This window comes from Saccopteryx leptura, chromosome 8, assembly GCF_036850995.1.
Source record: "Saccopteryx leptura isolate mSacLep1 chromosome 8, mSacLep1_pri_phased_curated, whole genome shotgun sequence".
NCBI classification, from domain to species: Eukaryota; Metazoa; Chordata; class Mammalia; order Chiroptera; family Emballonuridae; genus Saccopteryx; species Saccopteryx leptura.
In genome coordinates, this window is record NC_089510.1 from 48124318 (window position 1) to 48147863 (window position 23546).

The 23546-nt window shown below is 38.8% G+C and overlaps 1 non-coding gene across 1 annotated transcript; it reads right to left on the minus strand.

Annotated features, from left to right (window-relative positions):
* Nucleotides 1-276: 276 nt before the first annotated feature.
* On the minus strand, nucleotides 277-490 carry LOC136380176 (small nucleolar RNA U3). Its single transcript, XR_010746863.1, has one exon. It is a non-coding gene; the product is annotated as a small nucleolar RNA U3 (small nucleolar RNA).
* Nucleotides 491-23546: the final 23056 nt, after the last annotated feature.

Genomic DNA, 23546 nt, shown 5'->3' on the forward strand with positions numbered 1-23546 from the left:
GCTTGATGGTGAGTTCCCAAGTTCTTATTACAGTATTATCCCTATGTTTTGTGTCTAAGCAAAATAGTTCATTGAAAAAGTTAAAAATTAAATTCAGTGAAGAGGCTAAACTGATTAGACAAAACTGAAGAAAGAATAAAGAATAAGAAAGTATTTGTGAGGGAATAGCCAAGAATTAAGCATAGAGAGCAAATAAAAATATCTATTGGTATTGAAGAGTATGAATGAGAGAATGATAAGTCTTACTATTTGTTTAATGGGAGTTCCTTTTTTTTTTCCACTCAGACTGTGTTCTCTCCCTCTTACTCTCCCAAAGGAAGAGAAGAATGATCATCAATGGCAAAAGGCAGTTGCACAAGCAACACCAAGAGCCAGCTTCACTCTCAGAAGAGAACACTGCAACTCCTCCTCGTGGTTTCGGGTACTCTACACGATCAGAGAAACCTCTCTAGTAACAAACTATAGGAATGATCCCTGAAAGTATAGTCTTCCTATTTTTTATAATAAATAAACTTTTATTAATGTTAATGGGGTGACATCAATAAATCAGGGTACATATATTCAAAGAAAACATGTCCAGGGTATCTTGTCATTCAATTATGTTGCATACCCATCACCCAAAGTCAGATTGTCCTCCATCACCCTCTATCTAGTTTTCTTTGGGCCCCTCCCCCTCCCCTTCCTCTCTTCTTCCTTCCCTTCCACCCCTCCTCCACCCCCGGTAACCATCACATTCTTGTCCATGTCTCTTAGTCTCGTTTTTATGTCCCACTAATGTATGAAATCATGTAGTTCTTGTTTTTTTCTGATTTACTTATTTCATTCCGTATAATGTTATCAAAATCCCACCATTTTGTTGTAAATGATCCGATGTCATCATTTCTTATGGCTGAGTAGTATTCCATACCACATCTTCTTTATCCAGTCTTCTATTGAAGGACTTTTTGGTTGTTCCCATATCTTGGCCACTATGAGAGAGAGAAATGGGCAGTTTATTTGCTGAAAAGATAATAGCAGCGGTTTTCCAAGTATTGAAGAAAGACATAAATCAGGATGTACAATTATTTATGAGCAGAATAAGTAAAAATAAATTCATACCCAGATACCCTTTGTGTTCCACAACACCAAAAAGATCTTGAAAGTATCCAGAGAGAACACACAGGTCATCTACAGATAAACAATAATTAGAATAGCAATAGATTTCCTAACAACAACAATAGAAATATGAAGATGAAGGAATATCTTTGAAGTATGAAAATAAAATAATGCCAACCGTGAAATTTTTAGCAACCTAAAACACCATTTCTTATTTTAAAGTGAAATAAAGACAGGTGCAGGCACACAAGTCGGAGAGTTCACACTAACAGATACTTACTCAAAGAACTGATAATGTACTAAGGAAGAAAGATTCTCAACCCAAAAGAAAGGGCTGACATACATGAAAGAATGATGATAAAATGAAATTTTTAAAAATGTGGTTAATCTAGATAAGAATTCATTGTAAAAATCAATAATAAAAATGATAATTAGTGAGTATAAAATCAAACAAATCTTAAATATTGCATATAAATTGCAAAAAGAAAGAGCACAGATTCTAAGATTCTTGTGTTGTTAATTCTCTAAATTAAAAAAAGATTCTTGTTGTTCAAGAGAAAAATAGAGACTTTTCTTAAGCTAAAATTCATATTAAAATGTCAAGTAACCTTTAAAAAATGAAAATAGACTGAATGAACTTCAAATAGTAGAAAAGGGAAAGTGAATATAAATAACAACCAGTATAAGGCAGTTTACAAGAGTAAGCAGAGTCAAGAGAAAGCAAAAATAAGATGCAAAATTAAATCAATTATGTTGTTAATCACTATAAATGTATGTTTCACATGCTAGTTAAAAGACAGATTGACAGGTTACAATTTAAAATATCCTGCAATATGTTGTTTTTATAAACAGATAATACATAAAAAGTCAAACCAACTACATATTAACAGATAAGTAGATGTTCAACCTTATTAGTAATTACCGAAATAAAAATTAAAACAATAACAGTGTCACATTTCACAGCTACTAGATTGGCAAAACCTAAATAATATAATAGTTACCAATGGTTGTGAAACAATTTAACTTTCTTTACTTAGTTGGTAGAAGTATAAATTGGTACAATCACTTTGGAAAGATATTTGTTAAAATCTAGTAAAGTTAAAAGTAAGCATAGCTTCAACTTTACAGCACTATTTTTAAGTAAATGTTCTAGAAAAACTACTACAAAAGTATATCTAGATTTACATTCAGAAATACTAATGACAGCCCAAATTTTCAATGAAAGGAAAACTACAACCAGGCAATATACATCACCAGAAGCACCATCTTAAATTCCAAATTCAGGTAAATGAAATACTGTGAACAGTAACATGAATGAATGAATGACAACTATAAGCAAAAAGATAAATGTCAGAAACAATGTTGAGCAACAAAGCAAGTTGCAGCAGGATATTACAGTATGATATTTATATAAAGCTTAAAAACTATGTATTTTGTAGATTCATGGATATGAAGCATAAAAACTTGAAAAAAATGATAATTGCAAAGTTCAGAAAGGTCGGAAGGAAATGGGATCAGTGAAGAGTACACATTGCTCTAAAACTGAACATATTATTTTATTTTTTAATCTATAAAGCAAAACTATAAAATATCCATAGATTTCATTGTATCAGTTTTTGTTCTTTTACTTACTGTTGAGTGAAATAACTCATAAATTAAAAAAAATACATACAACATAAATATATATAATTGTTATTTTCATAAACAAAAAAATATGAACAGTGTATTGGACTAGTGTTTCTCAGACTCTAATGGTTTAGGAATAACCTGAAGATTTTGTTAAAAGATCTGATTAGTAGGTTTGGGGAAAGGGCTAAGGAAGATGCATTTTGTATAAGCTCCCTTGTGATGTTAATGCATTGGCTGATAGTTTACACTTCGATAAGCAAGTTGGTGATTATATTATTTCCCAAAATGTGTTGTTCATCTGGGCTGGATTATACTTCCCCTATCCCACTGGTGTTAAACTTCCTCATGATCGCTGCTTTGTTCTTGAACTGGACAGAAGTGATAAAGTGAGTACACCTTGATTCATCCCAACCTCCTTTCTTGCCAACCAGTTTCATTTGTTCCTCGCCCTACCTAATCCCAGAAGTGAAATGCAGGTGCCATGACTTTGGCAAAAGAATCAGAATGAATAACACAATAGGTTTTAATGGACAAAGGCGCACCGGACTAACCTCCGCCTGCTACCTTCTCACAGTTTTCATCTGAAAAATCTGCCCTGATTTCACTAAGAAATTTAATCATACTTTCAGCTTACTACCCAACAAAGTAGTTTTTTTCGTAAACTAAAATCATGTTCACATTTGAGTGATCTGGGCACAGGAAGAAATTAGACAGCGATGTTGGTAATATTGGATGGAAAAACATTGCACATGGTGAAAACTTAGAAATGAAAAACAAAACCCTAAGGCTTTAAATATAAGAGATTGAAATTAAAAATAATGTAAAGTACTATATATAAACTAATATATTCATCTTAGGAAAAATTATTCCAAAGCACAAATATTCACTGGGAATGAAAAAGAGATGAGCTGGAAGGAACTAGGAAGTGATAGGTAAGAATAAATGTTGGTAATAATATGAATAAAATATGAAGTTTCAATAAACTATTCCAACAAAAAGGGCCATTGCTTTCATTTTGATTACATAAGGGACTATGTCCCAGAAAAAAATAAATGAGCATTTATCTTTAAAAAAACTGATTAAACTGTATTTAGAATGTTGCACCCTGCATTTGTAGCAGCCTAGAAACTACGCACCCTGCATTTGTAGCAGCTTAGAAACTATTAATAAGTAAAAGAATAAAAGTTGTTCTGAATAGGACAATTCAAATGACTAACGGGAGACTCAGAGTCAACTAACATTTATTCCGTGGCCATTGTAGGCCCAGCTCAGTCTTGTGTCAATATGTGTTAAGAGTTTCCAGTTTAATTTGCTTTCACTCCTGACTGGAATCAAAGGAAAGAGCATATATTAAATTTACTAATTTTACCTCCTGACAGGAGTAAAAAGCTTCCCAAGAAGCACAAATCACACACATGTTTTTCTAATTTACTTTTGCTCTCGGGAGTTGGCTAACTCCAGCCTGCAAGCCACATCTGAAATAGCGGCCTTCATCGCCACCGCCTTTGTCAGGAGGGCTCAGAAATATAAACTGAGTGATTAGAAAGAGAGCCCCTTCACTTTCAGAATCAACAGTGTGGTGTGTTTGGAAAGCTGCCTAACAGCTCTCCCCCAGTCTCTTTGCTGCTGTTAGAATTTGCTCTTTCAAATCAAAATGCTCCTTCACCAAGGCCTTGCTGTTCCCCCTGAATGCTGTGGGGAAAGGTAAAAAGTTTCATTATGCTTCTAACCAATAGTACAGGGCCATTTACAGTGGAAATTTGCCCCTCAGCCTCTACCCAAAGTGCAACATGGGACATCAGCCATTACTATTCTCAATCTAAGACAATGAAGGGAGGTACCCTTCAGAGCCTAATGAAGTCTCCGTACAAATAAGGAATAATGGGACATTTGGGAATAAAAAGAAAATAAAAAACAATTTGCAGATACAAGATAGAAAAGTGTTTCTGTGCAGGAATGAGTAAGAGAGAGACTCTAGCAATCAGCATGGATTGCAATTTGACCAAGAAAGAGCCTGGTGGCACTAAACTAAATAGCTAGAGAGGACTAAGTTAGTTCTAAGTATAACACTAAAGAAGAGTTAATATAGCTAATATTTATCACACACCAGGCATTGTACATGAATCCACTTAGTCTTTCTACCACAACCTAATTATCATCATTCCCACTTTAGAGATGAGGAGCTGCAGCAGAGAGTGATAAAAACAAGGTACTGGAAGGTCACAGGGCTGGCACTTTTGCAAAAGGGAGATTTGAACCCAGGTAGTATAGTCGAGAAAGCATGCATAGACAATTACATCAGGTTGTCTGTCACTCTTGAGAGCCCAAACTGGTGACCAGAAAGAAGAGCCGTAAGAGAATAAAATAAGATGAATGAAGGGAGTTTTCAAAATCAGAGTTACAAGGTTAATTCTAAGAAAATCAATTTTATTTATGCTGGAAAAAAAAAATGAAGTCCTCCATGGAGGGGAAAGAGAAGAAATGAGGTGCATTTTTATTCATTTGAAACTCATGCATCCAGCAATTTGCTTGAGACAGGCACATGGATTTTGACACAATTGCTTGGCCAATTTAAATGAGTTGTCCCAGTTGAAGGATTAAAAGAGTTAAAGATAGGCTTGCGCTTTTCAGAATATGTTTAGTGATGTGAAAAAAAAAATAATCCATTTTTCTACACGCTTATGTTATAGGCAAAAGCATGTTTCTTTGCTGGAGGGGGAGGGAACATATGTTGCAAAAATGAATAATGCCAAGAAAAAAAAAATCCTGACTAGAACCACTTCCTGCTTTCACATGAACATCTGTTCATTTTCTGAATGGCTACCCACTTTCCCAGCCTGGATCAGGACCATGAGAGACATCTAAGAACCATATAGCAGGCACTATGTAAGATGCTGGAGACAAGGTTTCTTCCCCAAATAGGCCACAGTCTCACAGTACAGAAATAAAACAACTATAGAAATAAGAGAAATATTAGGTGAAATAATACATTGCAAACAGTGGGGGAGGGAGAATTGGCTGTGTAAATTTAAAAGACAAAAAAATTTAAGCTGATTGAAGGGTTCTGGAAAGGTTTAAAGGAAAAACTGAGATTGGATTGGGCCCCAGGGAGAATTCTGACAGAGAAAAGGCATTCTGGGAAAGGCATTCTGGTCAGCATAAAAGAAGGCACAATAGTGGAAAAAGATAATGCCTATCTTTGAGAAACACTGACGGGAGTAAGTTGGCCAGAAAATAAGGTGCTTATAAGGTAGAAGTGGCTAATACAGTTGAAAAAGTAATTTGAAGCCATATTGTAGACAATCTTAAAATTTTAAGTTTTGACAAAAATAGGTATTAATATTCCCATGCAGAAGAGTGGCAGTATATTATTTAAAAAAAAAGTCACTATTCCAGTACTGGTATGAATAGTGGATTGGGTAAGAGAGCTGAAGAGGGGTTGAGAAATCTTCCTTCCTAAACTATAAACTACACCCTCAACCAAAGACCACCATTTCAGAGGCCTGCCGATGCCCATGGAAGAAATATAAAGAGATCATAAATAAATTCATGTGTCCCATCATTGCAGAAAAAAAACATATAAAGTTGCATGTGAAGATAGTTGCTATATTGCCCATCTATGAGCTAGTTTCTGCCATCTGTCCTTAAAATGAAAAGGTCCTTGCCTGACCAGGTGATGGTGCAGTGGATAGAGCATCAGGCTGGGATGCAGAGGACCCAGGTTCGAAACACCAAAGTCACCAGTTTGAGCATGGGATCATAGACATGACCCTATGGTCACTAGTTTGAGCCCAGTGGTCACTGGCTTGAAGCTCAAGGTCACTGGCCTGAACCCAAAGTCACTGGCTTGAACAAGGGGTCACTCACTCTGCAGTAGCCCCCCAGTCAAGGCACATATGAGAAAGCAATCAATGAACAACTAAGGTGCCACAATGAAGAACTTATCTCTCCTTCCTCTCTGTCTGTCCCTCACACACACACACACACACACACACACACACACACACACACACACAATTAAAAGGTCCTCTTCACCCTGTGGGTATGTTCCTGAGCACAGTACATCTCTCCAAATTTTGCTTCTGACCCTCTGCTCAGTTACGCTATCTCCAATTTCTGCCTCCTTGACCTTCTCTTAGCTTCTAGCTCTGTCCATTGGTACTTTGTTTGGTTACAAACTGGTACTTTGATCAGATTCCTAGACTTTTCATTACGATGTTGCCCTGGAATGGTGCTTTCAGATGTATCCAGGTTCCACACTTTGTAGTCAAGAGCCATTCCAGCCCTATCGTGGTCCAATCCAGGATCTGGAGCCCTAGGACTCCACTGTCAACAGTGGAGAAGCATTTTCCCAGTGTCTCCAACTCCCAGGCATTATGGAAAGAATATAAGTCATCCCAATGATAGTAGCCAGAGTCAGAGCTCATAAAATTCCTGAACAAGAAGGTTCTTTGGAAGGCATCTAGCCCCATCTTCTTCATTTTATCCAGGAAAAAAATGTTAAGTGGTATATTCATAGTCACACAAAGTAGCAACCAAAACTAATATTCCCTTACTCAATCCAATGTTTGTTAGCAGCTAGAATGTATCAAGTGTTATCAATCTAAATTACAGATGTAATCAAGACCACAGAGACTGAATAATTTTTATCCACATCTTATGGCACCTTATTATATAACCTGCATTACTCATTAACTGTTTTATTCAATCATCTTGACTTTCCAAATGGTTTCAAATTCTTAGAGGGCAGGCTCCAAGAAATATTGTCTTCTTTCATCCTCAGCAGCCTGACATGGTGCTAGACATAAGGTAGACCCCGACATTACCAAATATGTTTGTTAATTGCACAAAAAGAGGTAAATTTTTGCACCTTTTGTATTTAAACATATGATGTAATATATCGCCAATATTCTATCAGGAGGATAAAATTATAAGCAGGTTTGTTTTTACTTTTTTTAATGTTGGCAATCAAGGTATATTAATAATATAATTTTAATGAAGTAAATAAGAACTAATATTCTCATCTACCAATAGCAATTAAGAAAACCTGGGGTAATTTCTAGATCAACAGGTGAGAAAAACAGCTGTTGAATCATTTTTCAGCAACAGCTGAGAAATTTATTAATACACATTTATTAATACACATTTTTTTTCTTTTTTTTTTTTTTTGTATTTTTTCTGAAGCTGGAAACGGGGAGAGACAGTCAGACAGACTCCGCATGCGCCCGACCAGGATCCACCCGGCACGCCCACCAGGGGGCGATGCTCTGCCCACCAGGGGGCGATGCTCTGCCCCTCTGGGGCGTCGCACTGCTGGGACCAGAGCCACTCTAGCGCCTGGGGCAGAGGCCAAGGAGCCATCCCCAGCGCCCGGGCCATCTTTGCTCCAATGGAGCCTTGGCTGCGGGAGGGGAAGAGAGAGATAGAGAGGAAGGAGGGGGGGGTGGAGAAGCAAATGGGCGCTTCTCCTATGTGCCCTGGCCGGGAATAGAACCTGGTTCCCCCGCACGCCAGGCCGACGCTCTACCGCTGAGCCAACTGGCCAGGGCCTTAATACACATTTTTATTATTAATTTATTAATGCACATTTTCTTTGCTGAATTAAGCAAGGTGTCTCCCCGGCCTCTTTTATCCATTCTCATTCTTCACCTGTAACAAAACTGCGAGTATAGAGGGATATCTTAATCTCGAGTCTGGTACCTTGAACGAAGTGGAAGTTGTTTCCCCTTTACCAATCACAGAATAGTAGCCTTGGTGAGATTTCCCCAAAGTTGGGGAGAAATAATGGGAAGAATTGTTCAATTATCTAAAACCCATCATATAAATGAAAACACTGATAAGTAATGGTCTGAACATTTTCTTCTTCTAAACCAGCAATTTTCAACTGGTGTGCCACAAGAATTTTTAAAACATGCAATACCTGATTATTTAGTCAGGGGCACTTACTTCTTTTTTCTTAAGATTGTCAAATAAAAGAATGACAACAGCCAACACAACAATAGCTGTCTGGTATGAATGAATCAAAATTATACCTTCTTTTTTTTTTGTCACATCAGAGAAAAAAAATATTTTTTGGTGTGCTGCAGAATTTTAGTAATTAGTTTATGTGTGCTGTGAGATAAAAAAGGTTGAAAATCGCTTTTCTAAACCAATGTATGCTTGAAAAATTCTGTAGCTGAATATAGTAATTTTTACAGACATCTTGGAGTAAATGGATTATTAATAAATATTAGAACTAATCATCATATTTACTACTGTTACATTTGTATTCCATTTTTCTACAAATTGCTCTGGACACTTTCATGGTTAAATATAAAAAACAAATAAATGAACAAAAACATCCTAGTACCTCTAGCATTTGAAAGTAGAATTTGCTGGGCTGTAAAACCAGTGAATTATTTGTCATGCAGTTTAATTCTGTCATAAAATGCTAATCAGCCTTTCTGTCACTTTGCTCTTGCCCCATAGCTTTTTATGAGAACATTAACATGGTTATTACGAAGCAGAGACTCTTACGGCTGCAAACTTACCATTTATGTATATTTTTGTCCAAAAAAAAATGTTGCCACCAAGAGCCCCAGATTCCTAGGAAACCATAATCCTAGTTTCTGACATGGAAGGCTTGAGTCTGCTATGCCATCTGGATGGTGGTATCAGGTAGCCAGGGCTGGGATCAGCTTTCTTCTGCTCAGACCATTGTGCAAGGGTCAAGCTGTGAGCCCTTCTTCCCAGTTTAGCATAGAACAACTGTGTTTTCTTTGTTGAACTGGTAAAACATAGGCTACATTTTAGATGGCTCCATGTTAACAGCCCCTACAATGGAAAGACAGGCCCTAGAAAACAATTTCCCAAAGATCTTCAGAGCTGGAATCTCTTCCCAGAAACTGAAGCATTAAGAACGTCAGAAAGCCTCCTCTTATACATGTGCAGTCAACATTCCAAAGAAATTCACTAATTCTTTCCAACACTGGGCCTCTAGAAGGACTGTCAGGCATCCTATACCTCAGCAACTATACTATGGCCCAGGAAGAAGTCACTGTCCTACAAAAACGTTTTTACCACTAAATATGGCCTTTGAACTTAGATAGCTATAAATTTGAATCTTGGCTCTATTAGTTACTTCCTCCAGCTCTTGTTGAATCATTTGTCTATACTGAGCCTCTGGGTTAATGTTGTTGTTTGTGAAGCTGTTGTAAATATTAGAATAATGTCTGAAAACCACTTGGTGCAAAACAGTGGTAACCATTATTATTATACTTGTCACTGCTATCACTGACTTTCAATCAGAACCAAGTTAGATGTTCCATTGTATTTACTGCATTTTAGTACAATTCTTTCTGTCCTTCACCTAGATTTCTGAGCTTTTTCTTGTTCATCTATAATTTAAATCTCTCATTTTGTACATTTTAATTTAGGCTGCCTTGGGTCCTCTTTGAAAGTAGAGTTAACGTTATAATTAAATGCTTTCACTGTCTTATCCAAAGAAGTAAAGCAGAAAGGGTCTTTAATGTTCCTGATGTTTCCATCCTGCATTTTTATTCTAATCAGGGAGTGTCAGGGAACTCAGTCTTTTGAGCACTGCCCGCTTCTCCCCAGTTAGTCATGAGCCCAGAAATCTGTATACAAACTCCACTTTATATTGCACCCAAACATCTGAATCAGTCATTCTCATGTTTATTTATTAAACATGGCAGCTTGGAACTTGGATTAAAAATGGGTAGAATGAAGCAAGATCCACAGGCATTCTTATGTTTCAGTGAACTTCAGGCAGCCTATTCAGATAATTGAAAATATTTTCACTTCCCATCTGTATGTCTTTGGGACTGTGCAGGCCCACCCCAAAGTATGATGATGATAACAATGACAATCTGATACACACCTGTCAGGACATATCAGAATCGCCAAGCCAATCAGAGTGAGAGTCCATGACAGACAGGCCTGTCTCCTTTGTCATACTTCTCCTTTGCTGCCACCTGGCTGCTCATGGGAGCAGTTTAAGGACCTTCTATAGAGAGAGCCTAAAAGGAGCTGGAGAAGCTCTGAGCTCCCCCGTGCAGGTGACACTCAGTACTTCCATCTCTCCTGTTTGGGACTGTGAGATGTCTAGGTAGTCAGAAATCGATTGTCGTTAAGAAGAAAATTCCTGTCAAGAGTCACTTAAATTGTGTCGCTCAGGAGGAAAAATCAATACCAACAATCGCACAGCCATTACAGATTTGGAAGTCTCCCCATCCTCTCCCACTCACACCAAGTCGCTATGTTACTGCACTTGTGTAGGTAGCTAAAAAACAAAAACAAATAAAAACAAACCCAGAAAAATGCAGCCCCACCCCTGAGCAAGCAACACCTCATCCCAAAGCCTGCTGGCTCGATACACACTCCCTGACATTCTCTCTAGTCAGAAAGGGCAGCAAAGAAAGATTTCAGCTCAGAAGCCTGAATGAATTTTATAATTTCTTTTTATATAAGTGAACTCTCTTCTATCTATTCACACTTACACTCTCCAAATGCAAATTGAGTTCCTGTCTTTGTTCTGCTTTCATTTTATGAACACTCATTAAGGGCTCACAGAAGGTGATGCCTCGCAGATTGGAGCTGGCGCTCTTTCCTGGTTCTGACCTGTGTTCAGTAGAGAGTGATTAGTATCAGTGGGTGCAGGCTGCCTCGCTTGGTCAGTCTGAGAAGTGAGCCGACCTGATCTGGGAGGAGGATTTGTTATATGTTGCTGTATATTCTGTTCTGATAAAGAACTACTTCCTACAAAAAAAGGAAGTAGTTCTGCAGAATTTGCTTCCTCTAAGAATTACTGAAACTTCATGAGTATGGAAGAGTAGGTTGCTTTTGGGTTGTTTTTGTTTATTTTAACATTTTGGTAGAAGGTCTACTGTCTGTAGACTAATTATCAGAAAGCCTCAAATATATAATATCACTTAATACTTTCCTTTAGATATGGCAGACATACAATCTGGAATAGATGGTCATTCTGATCAATCAAGGTAGCTCTGAACCCAGACGAAAATGGGCAGAATAAAGCAGGAATCAATGAAAAAAAAATACATTTTTCTGGTTTGTATATGAATCAGAGTTTGGTTTAGTTCCTATTGAACTCACTGTCAATCAGCCATACAAACCTGATTTTAAAAAAAAATGTCTCTACAGAGACAGACTCCCCCAAGCGTCCCCACTGGGATCTACCTGGTAACCCCTGTCTGGGTCTGATTGTCTGCCCAACTAGGGCTGCTTGCAACCTAGCTATTTTTAGCAACTGAAGCGGAGGCTCCACAGCCTCAGTGCCTGGGGTCCATGTGCTTGAATCAATCGAGCCATGGCTGTGGGAGTAGAAGAGAGAGAGAGAGAGAGAGAGAAAGAAAGAAAGAAAGAAAGAAAGAAAGAAAGAAAGAAAGAAAGAAAGAAAGAAAGAAAGAAAGAAAGAAAGGAAGGAAGGAAGGAAGGAAGGAAGGAAGGAAGGAAGGAAGGAAGGAAGGAAGGAAGGAAGGAAGGAAGGAAGGAAGGGGAAGGAGGGGAGAAGCAGATGATCACCTCTCCTGTGTGTCCTGATCAGGAATCAACCCAGGATTTCCACACTCCGGGTGGATGCTTACCACTGGGCCAATAGGCCGGGGCCTAAAGGACAGCTCAGCAAACAGATCCTAGAAACCAAGCCTGCAGCATCACTCTTGGCAAAACCCCCTTTTGTATTTAGTTAAATAAATGCTGACAAATAGTATTTTCTTTATTGTATACCTTTATTAAGTTACTTGAGTATTTATTTTCATGTTTATTTATAATATAGTTCTTGAATTTATTAGTTCCATCATTTTTCTGTTTTTGACTTCATTAACTCCAGAATTTATCTCTATTAATTTCTTCTATTTTATTTAGAAGTTCTTTTTGTAATTTTGTTCTTTTTCTATTTTCATAGATAGCTAATACATATCCTTTTGTGTTTTCCTTCTTTATTAATAAAGTTAAGACCATACCTTTTTGTTGGTAATCCTAGTTTGTTATATCCCTTATATTCTGATAGGTAATGTCTTTATATATTTAATTTTCTAGATAGTCTCCAATTCCAGTTTTAAGTTCACATTTAACCTAAGAATGGTTTAAGAAGAAGATTTTAGTGTATAAGTGGTGAAAATTTTTGTTATTTAGTTTGTAATTAATTGTTAATGTTACTGTATTAGAATCTGTGAATGTTATTTGTGGTTCTAAAATTTTTTAGAATCCTACTTTAGGGCCTAATATAGAACCACTTGCTAAGAGGGTATTTTCTCTGTGTTTGGAGTATGGTACCCTATAGACTGATGCAGCTTTATCAGTTAGGCCTATCGTATTAATTGTGTGTTCTAGGTCTTCTACATCTTTATTTATTCATTCACCTACTTAATTTGTCAAGGAACTGAGGAAAAGTTATTAAAATCTACTTGTACTGATGCATTTCATTTGATAGTTTCCACCTTATTTATCTATATCTATATATATATATATTTGTATTTTTCTGAAGTGAGAAGCGGGGAAGCAGAGAGACAGACTCTTGCATGTGCCGGATCAGGATCCACCCAGCAAGCCTACGAGGAGGTGATGCTCTGCTTATCTGGGCAATTGCTCTGTTGCAACCAGAGCCATTCTAGCACCTGAGGCGAAGACCATAGAGCCATCCTCAGCACCCAGGCCAACTTTGCTCCAATGGAGCCTCAGCTGTGGGAGGGGAAGAGAGAGACAGAGAGTAAGGAGAGGCCGAGGGGTGGAGAAGCAGATTGGTGCTTCTCCTGTGTGCCCTGGACGGGAATTAGACCCAGGACTTCCACACTCCGGGCCAAAGCTCTATTGCTGAACCAACCAGCCAAGGCCTCCACTTTATTTATTTTGATGCTGTTATATGGTTGAATGACTATTAGATATTCAGTAAGAATAGTACTTTTATGATTTTAACATGTCTTATAACACCAACCAGAGAAGTTCACATTTGTTTCCATATAAATAATATAAGAACAATAGTTGGAAAATTGAGTGACATTAAACAGAGAACTTCACCTGAATTAGTGTTGCCTGCTTTATAAAGCCATCCGTTAACTACCTGGCCAAAGTGACCTTCCCTTCCACTAAAACCTCAAAGCATTTGTATTGCACCTCTCTTGTGGCTCTTAAAACTCTCTGCCTTATGATAATTTAAGAGCAAGTTTAAGGACTTAGCCACAGGCTGCAAACTTCTTTATCTTTATAGTCCTCATAGCACTTAGTACATTTCATTGCTTTGAATCTAACAGATGCTTAATAAATAGCTGATGAACTGAATTGATTCATCAAAATAATAGTTTCTATAGCCTCTAAACCATGCTCCCCGACTACAGGGTTTTCTAGAGAAACAGAACCAATAGGAGATAGAGACACAAATATACTACTAATAACTGGGAGCTTGCTACTCCGAGAGAAGAGATTTATTATAAGGAATTGGCTCACACAATTATGGAAGCTGAGAAGACAGGGAGCTGAAGACCCAGGAGAGCTAATGGTATAGCTCCCATCTGAATCCAAATGTGAAGGCAGTAGAAGAACAATGTCCTAGCTGGAGCACAGACAGAAAGAACAAATTTTTTCTTAATCAGACTTTTGATCTATTCAGACCTTCAAAGGATTGGAGTAGGTTCATCCACATTGGGAAGGACAACCTGCTTTACTCAGTCTGCCAATTCAAATGTTAATCTCAACCAGAAACTCCCTCACAGACACACCCAGAATAATGTTTAACCAAGAATCTGAGAATCCCATGGCCTTGTCAAGTTGACATGTAAAAAAATCCCTTACACTTTCTAATGATACAGATAGAGACCTAGGTTGAGAGTTTGTCTGTTATGACACTAGATGTCAAATCTACTTCCCTAACATTCCTTTTTTTAAAAAAAAAAAATTTTATTCTCTATTTCTTTTTATTTTTATTTATTTATTTATCTATTTTTAAAGGGACAAAGAGAGAGTCAGAAAGAGGACAGATAGGGACAGACAGACAGGAACAGAGAGAGATGAGAAGCATCAATCATCAGTTTTCTGTTTTGACACCTTAGTTGTTCATTCATTGCTTTCTCATATGTGCCTTGACCGGGGGCTATAGCAGACCGAGTAACCAGCGACCTTGGGTGATGAACCTACATTCAAGCTGGCGACCTCGGGGTCTCGAACCTGGGTCCTTCCACATCCCAGTCCGATGCTCTATCTACTGTGCCACCGCCTACTCAGGCCCTTTTTTCTTAATACTTCAAACACAGGAGAGAAGTGAAACTCTATCACAAAGGTCTAGAAAGTGCTTTTGATTTGGAATGCCAAAGGCCTGGAGAATTTATTTTTGTGGTATGTATACTACTATGATAGAATGGGTACTCTGGTTCTTCCTTGGACTATCAACAACATGTGTTTTTGAAAATAATGGTGAATTGACTGCTCCATCTAGAGTTAGGTTCATAACAGTACTTTTCTTAGATCTGGTCCTGATATCTTTTTAGTCCCTTCCTCATTTTTAGAAAACTTTGGGTCTTTTAAGGTATTTGAAAATATGTTTGTAAAACTTGAACTAGCAGCACATTGAGTAAATGTCCGCCAAGGAGCATACAGGAACTCTATGCTGAAGTCAGAGAACTTGTGAAGTGCTGTTTCCCAGAAGTAATGAAAGCAGCATTCTCCTTGCTCTCGAAGATTTGATAATTTTGGGGGGACCATCTCACAAATGACTAACTGGAAAACAGGACAGAATGAAACAAGTGCTAGCCTGAGATATAGGGGATGTCTACAGAGGCCCCACAGAGAGACAACTCGTTCTGTATGGGCAGAACAGAGAAAGATGTAAGATGGATGTTGTATTGGAACTCTGAAAGGAGAGATTAAGGGAAAAGACATTCTAGGCTGAGGAATGACTATGAGTGAAGGCCTTAAGTATGAAAGTGCAAGTCACATACAGATTATCCCTGTGACATGGACAACAAGATACTTGGTGGAAAACAAAATTGAAAAGGCTATTTGGAATGAGAGCAAGGATGGTAGAGCTCAGTCCCTAAAAAGCCTAGAATTTCTTCTTCAGGGAAGGAAAAGCTAATGAACATTTTTGAGATAGGAAGTGATATGAAGTTAGCTATTCAGAGTCTCTATATGAGTTAGGAAGAAAACTCTAGGCACCCAAAATTGTCTGGAATGAATAGAAAAGGCAAGGGAAACAAGAGAAAAAAAAATTAAAAAATTGCCAATTAGAATGTGTATTTGTTACTGCTGCTATTGAGCAAATTACCACCACTTAACAATTTACATTGACACACATTTATTATCTCAGTTTCTTGCAAGTCAGAAGTCCAGCCTCAGATTGATCTTCTACTTAAGGTCTCTCTAGCTTGCCATCAAGGCGCCACTGGAGATAGGGTATTATCTGAGGCATAACTGGTGAAGAAATCTGCTTCCAAGCTCACTCAGGTTATTGGCATTGTAGAATTGAGGGCTTCAGTTTCTTAAATGGCTGTTGCCTGTAAGCTGTTCTCAGCTCCTGAAACTGCTCAGTGGTCTTTGACACATGTGCTTTCCCAACATTGCCACTTGTCTCTTCAGAGCCAGCAGAGGAGAGAATCTTCTATGTAATATAATCACATACATTCCACCACTTTGCTGGATTTTGTCAGTTATTCAATAGAAACAAGTCAAAAACTCTGCCTACAAACAAAGTAGATACAAAAAAGAAGGGATCATACAGACTACCCTAAGAGTCTGTCAGCCATATTATGCTACTGCAAGATTGTGGCCAAGAGATGATAAGGCTTAAAATTGGGCAGAGGCAATGAACATTAATGACTAATAGAAAGCAAGACTACAGAGTCTATAAGCAGAGTCTGGGACACAGGTGTAAGACAGATACAAGTTGCCAGACATGGACATGCTGAGGAGATGGGGTCAATGATTTATTGAGCTTAAGAATAACTGAAAAGCTTGTTAAAGATGAAGATTCTCAGTAAACTTCTCAAATTTCAATTACGTGAAGACCAAGGAATCTATATTTAAATAAGCATTCTCATTTTCCTGCACTAGAAAATGCTAGAAAGATGGGGAAAGAGAGAAGCTCATTTGAATTCAGCTCAACAAATATTCATTGAGCATACGATGAGATACTGTGGTATCAAAGATGAAAAGATAAGGGTGCCTTGAGTGACCTCCAAATTTAGTGTGATAAACAGATACATGGGCAGAACATTAAATGAAATCATAGGGCAATATGGTAGTCCAAGAAGGCTCAATGAGCTCAGTTTTAGAAGAGAGAAAGGCCTATAAAATCTACCCATAGGAAGCATTTCCTAAAAGTAAGAATCACTAGTATTTAGTGGGCCCTCAATATCTATTACTTTAGAGGCACTCTCTCACTTAATCTTTATCATAACCCCTTTTATGTGCTATTATCTGTCTACTTTACAGATAAGTAAACAGAGACTAAGAGAAGCTAATCAATCTGTGAAAGTCACCCAGCTAGTGAATATGAGAACAGGGTAAACCTGAGCTTTGAACCAGCACATTCTACGACCTAAGGAGGGTCTTGAAGGATCAGCAGAAACTTCGATGGTAGATACAACCAGAAAAGGTAGAAGGAAAAACAGATATTGCAAGTGAGGTATAAAGCTATTACTCTGTAAATCAATTTTTCAAAAACAGTTTGAGTCTACTCAAAATGTACTTCATCAGGAAAATGTTTAATTTTACATAAGAAAACAATTTTGTCAACTACCTTTAGAAACTTAAAGAATGCTAAAGGATCATTGGAGAGCAAAAAGGGGAAGACCTTTGATATGAATGCTCAGTCTAAATCAAGTAAAGATTTGTTTTAACTGAGGGGACATTGTTATGGTTTGTGCATCTTTAGTGAGTAAAGAGCCAACTAGCTAAAAGATTGGTCTTTAAAACAAATAGCTTTTGACTCTTTTTTTATTTTATTTATTTTAGATTTTTTATTTACTCTTTTTCGAGAGTGGGGACAGAGAGAGAGAGAGAAGGGGTAAGGAGCAGGAAGCATCAACTCCCGTATGTGCCTTGACCAGGCAAGCCCAGGGTTTCAAACCGGCAACCTCAGCATTCCAGGTCGACACTTCACCCACTGCACCATCACAGGTCAGGCAACTTTTGACTCTTAAGAGAATATCTTATCTCCCTGCTTTGATAAAAATAAAATAAAAAACAGCTAGAGAAACAGCCTGTGACAGGAAATCCTTATTTTGTTAATTCTAAAAGCACCCCTAACTACAAGGAAGGACAATCCAGAAAGGCCTGTCACTCTGGGAGTGTGGACAGCGATGCCAGCATCCAGGGTCATGTTCTGATTAACACTAAAGCTAGAGAGAATGTGCTGATCTAAGGTCTACAGCTTCTTCAAAACTTGCTTCAAATTATTTTTTCATAAAGTGGAGAAATAGGCAATCCATATCTGTACACATCTAGACAGTTTTTAATGCCGCATTGTATTTTAGTATACAGAGCAATGTCAAATGTCAAATGAATTGTGAATTTAAATCATTTTTAACCAGCTGGGTTGGGAACTCTTGGTCAGTATCCCAAGATCTTGTATGACATGGTGACAGCTGCTGAAATGCCAGGTATAGCTTCTAGACAAAAAATAATTTGTTTTCAGACAGTATTTCTCACTAAATCTGTGGTTATGGGATAGTCTCTTTTATTGTTGTTTGTTTTTACTGTTCATCCCACTGCTGACCAGTATGTAGTCCTAATGCACAGAATCAGTACATATCTTACACTAAATTGGACTAAACATGGGCATAATATAACACCGGAACTGGTCCTATTCAATGACCTGAGATCACAAACCATCTGAATGGATTTCATGATAATGTCAAATTGCTATAAAATATCTAAATGCTTTTCAATTTCTGCATGTTTCTCATCAAAGACTGGAAAGAGTTTGCATACTGGCCCTGGTCTACGGATGTTGCTTTGAGAAGCCCTGTATAGATGATACATCTTGATCATCTGAATCACATTCAGAGGTCGTGAATCTGTCATGAGAGAAGAGTAAAGAATAAGGGGACACCAACAAGTGGAAACAGAGCAAAGGTCTTCTTTGGGTGAGAAAATGATGGCTCAAGCAATACTTTCTGTCAGCACAGACAAGAAGAATGCCAGCTCTCTGAGAGGAGGGCCCCTCTCCCAGGCCTCCCTTAAGCAAATACCATCTCCAGCCTGAAACAAACACACTCCAAAGTTTGTCTGCAAACATAGGGTCCCATGACAAAATTTATGAGGAACGTAACTTATGTGAAATGATTTTAGGCTCACTGCCTTTAACCCCAAGCTGCTTAGCCTGTCCCCAGAAGGGAATCAGAAACAATTCAGCTGCACTGATAGGTTTGAAACATCTTAGGAGAACCCCTCTCCTACCCACAAAAGCTCTGAGTGATTCAGAAGAAAACTCCATTCACTTAATCCTCAAGACAGTTTTTGCTACATTTTATCATTTCTGAAATTGGTGTGCATATTATGACCAACATGTACACTTAGTAGGGCAGTGTTCCATCCATGTTTTTGTCCCCAATGATGTTTAAATTGATATTTAACAGTGGTCGCATTTTACAAATGGAAGAAAATAGATATAAATCCACTATAAATCAGAAGCATGTGCTATTTTATGTCTCTTAGGCAGCCTTGTTTCAGGGAAGTTTCCATCCAGAAAAATGCCCATTTGATAGATTTTAATAATATAAAGATAATAAAAACTTGTATTTATTGATATCCCTGCCAGGTATGTAATAGCTTCACTTTTATTAACTCATGTAAAACTTATAATGACACTTTGTGGTTAGTGCTTATTTTACAGATGAGGAAAATGAGAACCAAACAGGTTCAGAAATTTTCCCAAGATTATATATATACAGCCAGGAAGTGCTGGGCCGGCCAAGGTTTAAACTTATGCTGATTTCTGACTACCTGATAAAATAAAGTTGAAGTTCATTACTTACTGCAGTAAGGAAGAAAATGTCCTTAACAGAGTCTTATTTTCTAGAAGGGATATTTATGAGGTTTACGGGTCTGGTTTAAGAAAGATATTTCAATGCAGGGGCCTGCTTCAGAATGGGCCACGTTCCTGACTCAGTAGTTTGCGGTTGGTTGACACAGCAAGGAAAGCATTCTGGGAAAGTCCTAAAGCAGTGGTAGTCAACTTGGTTTCTACCGCCCCCTAGTGGGCATCCTAGCTTTCACAGTGGATGGTAGCAGAGCAACCAAAGTATAAATAAACAGAAAGATTTAACTATAGTAAGTTGTTTTATAAAGATTTATTCTGCCAAACTTAGCGAAAATCCGACATAAAGTACTTGGTAAGTAATTATTATATGTTTTAACTTGCTGTAACTCTGCTTTTTAAATTTTATAAAGTAAAGTTACTTCCCTACTTTATAAATCACCGTTACTGTGGAACCAGTGGGCAGTTAGAAAATTTTACTACTAACAGAGATACAAAAGTGGGCGGTAGGTATAAAAAGGTTGACTACCCCTGTCCTAAAGAGTAAACAGTGGCTTGATGAATCTGGTAAAGTGGCTTATCATCCTGGAAAAAGATATTTACTCCAAAGAGGACTAGCTGAATCTTTATTGAGCTAAATGGACTTGCAGGAAATTTCTTAACCAAATAATATTTGCAATATTTCTGAGCAAGAGTGCCCTGAAATAAGGTCATGTTAATGCAGAGAATGAGCTGTGTGGCTAAAGATGGTCTGTGTTCTCACTAGGTGGATGCCATCTCATATGGACTGACTTGTGTCTCCCAAAAATTCATATGTTGAAGCCTGACCCTCAGTGTGACTGTATTTGGAGACAGGGCATGTAGGGGGTCATCGACATCAAATGAGGTCACTGAGGTCCTGACCAGATAGAATTAGAGGTCTTAAAGAAGAGAAAAAGAGAGTTTTTCTTTTCCTCTTCAGCCCTTTCCTCATCTACCCCCCCTCTGTCTCCCTCTCTCTCTCTGCACCCCTTGTCCCCTCTCTCTCCTCATACCTCTTCACATGCACCAAGGAAAGGCCAGGCGAGCACAGAGAGAAAGCAGCCATCTGAAAGCCAGAAAGAGAGACCTATCCAGCCATACTGGCACCCTGCTGTCTGACTTCTAGTCTCCACACTGGAAAAATAAATATCGGTTGTTTAAGACATCCAATCTATGGTACTTTGTTATGGTTGACCAAGCTAAGAAATACACCATCCATACTCATAAACATTCCCTTATACATGCTCAGCTTCCCTTAGTGAGTGGCTGTAAGAATTCAATGAAATCATGTATATCAATGTGCTGTGGAACATTGGATGAATGTTAGCCGATAGCATTGTTAATAAGTAGTAGTCCCTGCAGTTCCTGACTTCCTGAAGGCTCAGTATTTGTACCTGAACTTAATGACATGGTTGAGTAAAGCCACTGAGCCTAGCAGTTCTCTGATGCAAGTCTTACCTTGTGTTAATCAGAAGGGAAGTTTGGCAAACAGATCAAAGAATGACTTGGCACCAGAAAAAATATACATTCTCCGTATTCCTCAGAAAGTGAACACCCAGCTGTGAATTTATTGACTCTCCCTTAATAAGTTCTAATAGAATAAATTTTGTCTTCTTGGTGCCTGCTAATTAGACAATTATTTAACTGTTTCTTTTTTTAATGACTCTCTGTTGTTGTTTGAAGACTTCTGTCTATTATTTATAATAAAAACCTCTGTCACATTTTTGCCTCATTATCCTTAACAAATAGTGCATTCCCCAGCCCCAGTCCTTGGTTCTCTGAGCTCTCCCTCTCCCAGCACAACCCCAGTCTACAGCTCCCCGAGTTTCAAAGACCAGCTGTTATCATTTTGTTGACTGAGGGATTTTTAGAAACTTCTCTCACAGGCACAAGACTCCATGGGGGGCTGTTGAATTAAATATCAGCTCTTCAAACACAAATTAGCTCAGAGAACAAAAGCAGCAGGAAGACAAGGGACAGATAGAAGCAAAGGCTGCAGTCCTCCCACTCAGGGATTGGGAAACGGGCCCACTGTCCCTTCCCTGGAAGCCTGAGGCTGGAATTCCTGTGCCAGTGGCCACACTTGGCCAGGGTAGGTCACAGAGCTCTTTCTAGGACCGGCAGTCAAGCTTAGCTTAGCCCAGGGTCACTCATTCTTTCATCAAAAAATGAGTATGTTCTAAGGAAATGATCCTTTTCACTGTCTCCTACAATTACTCAGCCTCATTTCAGCATCTGGAAGGTTTTCCATTTAATTGCTATTTCTATTGAGGGGAGAAGTGGGAAAAATAGGAAAGTAAAGAATTAACATTTGGCCTGACCAGGTGGTGGTACAGTGGATAGAGCATCGGATTGGGTGCGGAGGACCCAGGTTTGAGACCCCGAGGTCGCCAGCTTGAGTGCGGGCTCATCTGGTTTGAGCAAAGCTCACCAGCTTGGACCCAAGGTCGCTGACTCGAGCAAAGGGTCACTCAGTCTGCTGAAGGCCCACGGTCAAGGCACATATGAGAAAGTAATCAATGAACAACTAAGGTGTCACAACGAAAAACTGATGACTGATGCTTCTCATCTTCTCTTCGTTCCTCTCTGTCTGTCCCTATCTGTCCCTTTCTCTGACTCTCTCTCTCTCTGTCTCTGTAAATAAAAACAAAAAAAAAAAACCAAAAAGAACAATAACAACAAAAAAGAATTAACTTTTGCTCAGCCTGGCCAGGCAGTGGCACAGTGGATAGAGCATTGGACTGGGATGCAGAGAACCCAGGTTCGAAACTCCGAGGTTGCCAGCTCCACAGCTTGAGCACAGACTCATCTGGTTTGAGCAAGGCTCACCAGCTTGAGCCCAAGATTGCTGGTTTGAGCAACGGATCACTCAGTCTGCTGTAACCTCCTGGTCAAGGCACATATGAAAAAGCAATCAATGAACAACTAAGGTACTGCAACAAAGAACTGATGCTTCTCATCTCTCTCTCTTCCTGTCTCTCTGTCCCTATCTGTCCCTGTCTCTGTCACAAAAAAAAAATTTTTTTGCTCAGCCTTAGTACATGCCAGTAGCTGCCTACCATTAAGATATTTTTGCTGGCCCTGGCCGGTTGGCTCACTGGTAGAGCGTCGGCCTAGCGTGCAGAAGTCCCGGGTTCGATTCCCGGCCAGGGCACACAGGAGAAGCTCCCATCTGCTTCTCCACCCCTCCCCATCTCCTTCCTCTCTGTCTCTCTCTTCCCCTCCCGCAGCGAGGCTCCATTGGAGCAAAGATGGCCCGGGCGCTGGGGATGGCTCCTTGGCCTCTGCCCCAGGTGCTAGAGTGGCTCTGGTCGCAACAGAGTGACACCCCGGAGGGGCAGAGCATCGCCCCCTGGTGGGCGTGCCGGGTGGATCCCGGTGGGGCGCATGTGGGAGTCTGTCTGACTGTCTCTCCCGGTTTCCAGCTTCAGAAAAATACAAAAAAAAAAAAAAAAAAGATATTTTTGCCTATCTTCATGTTATAGTAATAATAGAGCATAATAGTATTAAAACTAGATCCTACTCAAAGCATGGCCAGGTTTGGCTTCATGAATATGAAATCTTTGCTGTCACACAACCTTTGCTCAGGATGGCCACATGTGGTGAAATGCTCTGCTGTATTGAATTTTTAATAATTTTATCTTTTACCTTGTGTTCTGCAAATGAAATCCAATAAATCATGGAGTATGCACACAAGCAGAGGAGATACGGGAAGCATGCATATTTACCTTGATACCCCTTCACATAGGGCACCTGTTTTGCCCATAAGCACAGAATTTCAGTGGATCCATGATGTCTGGGAGTTTGACAACAC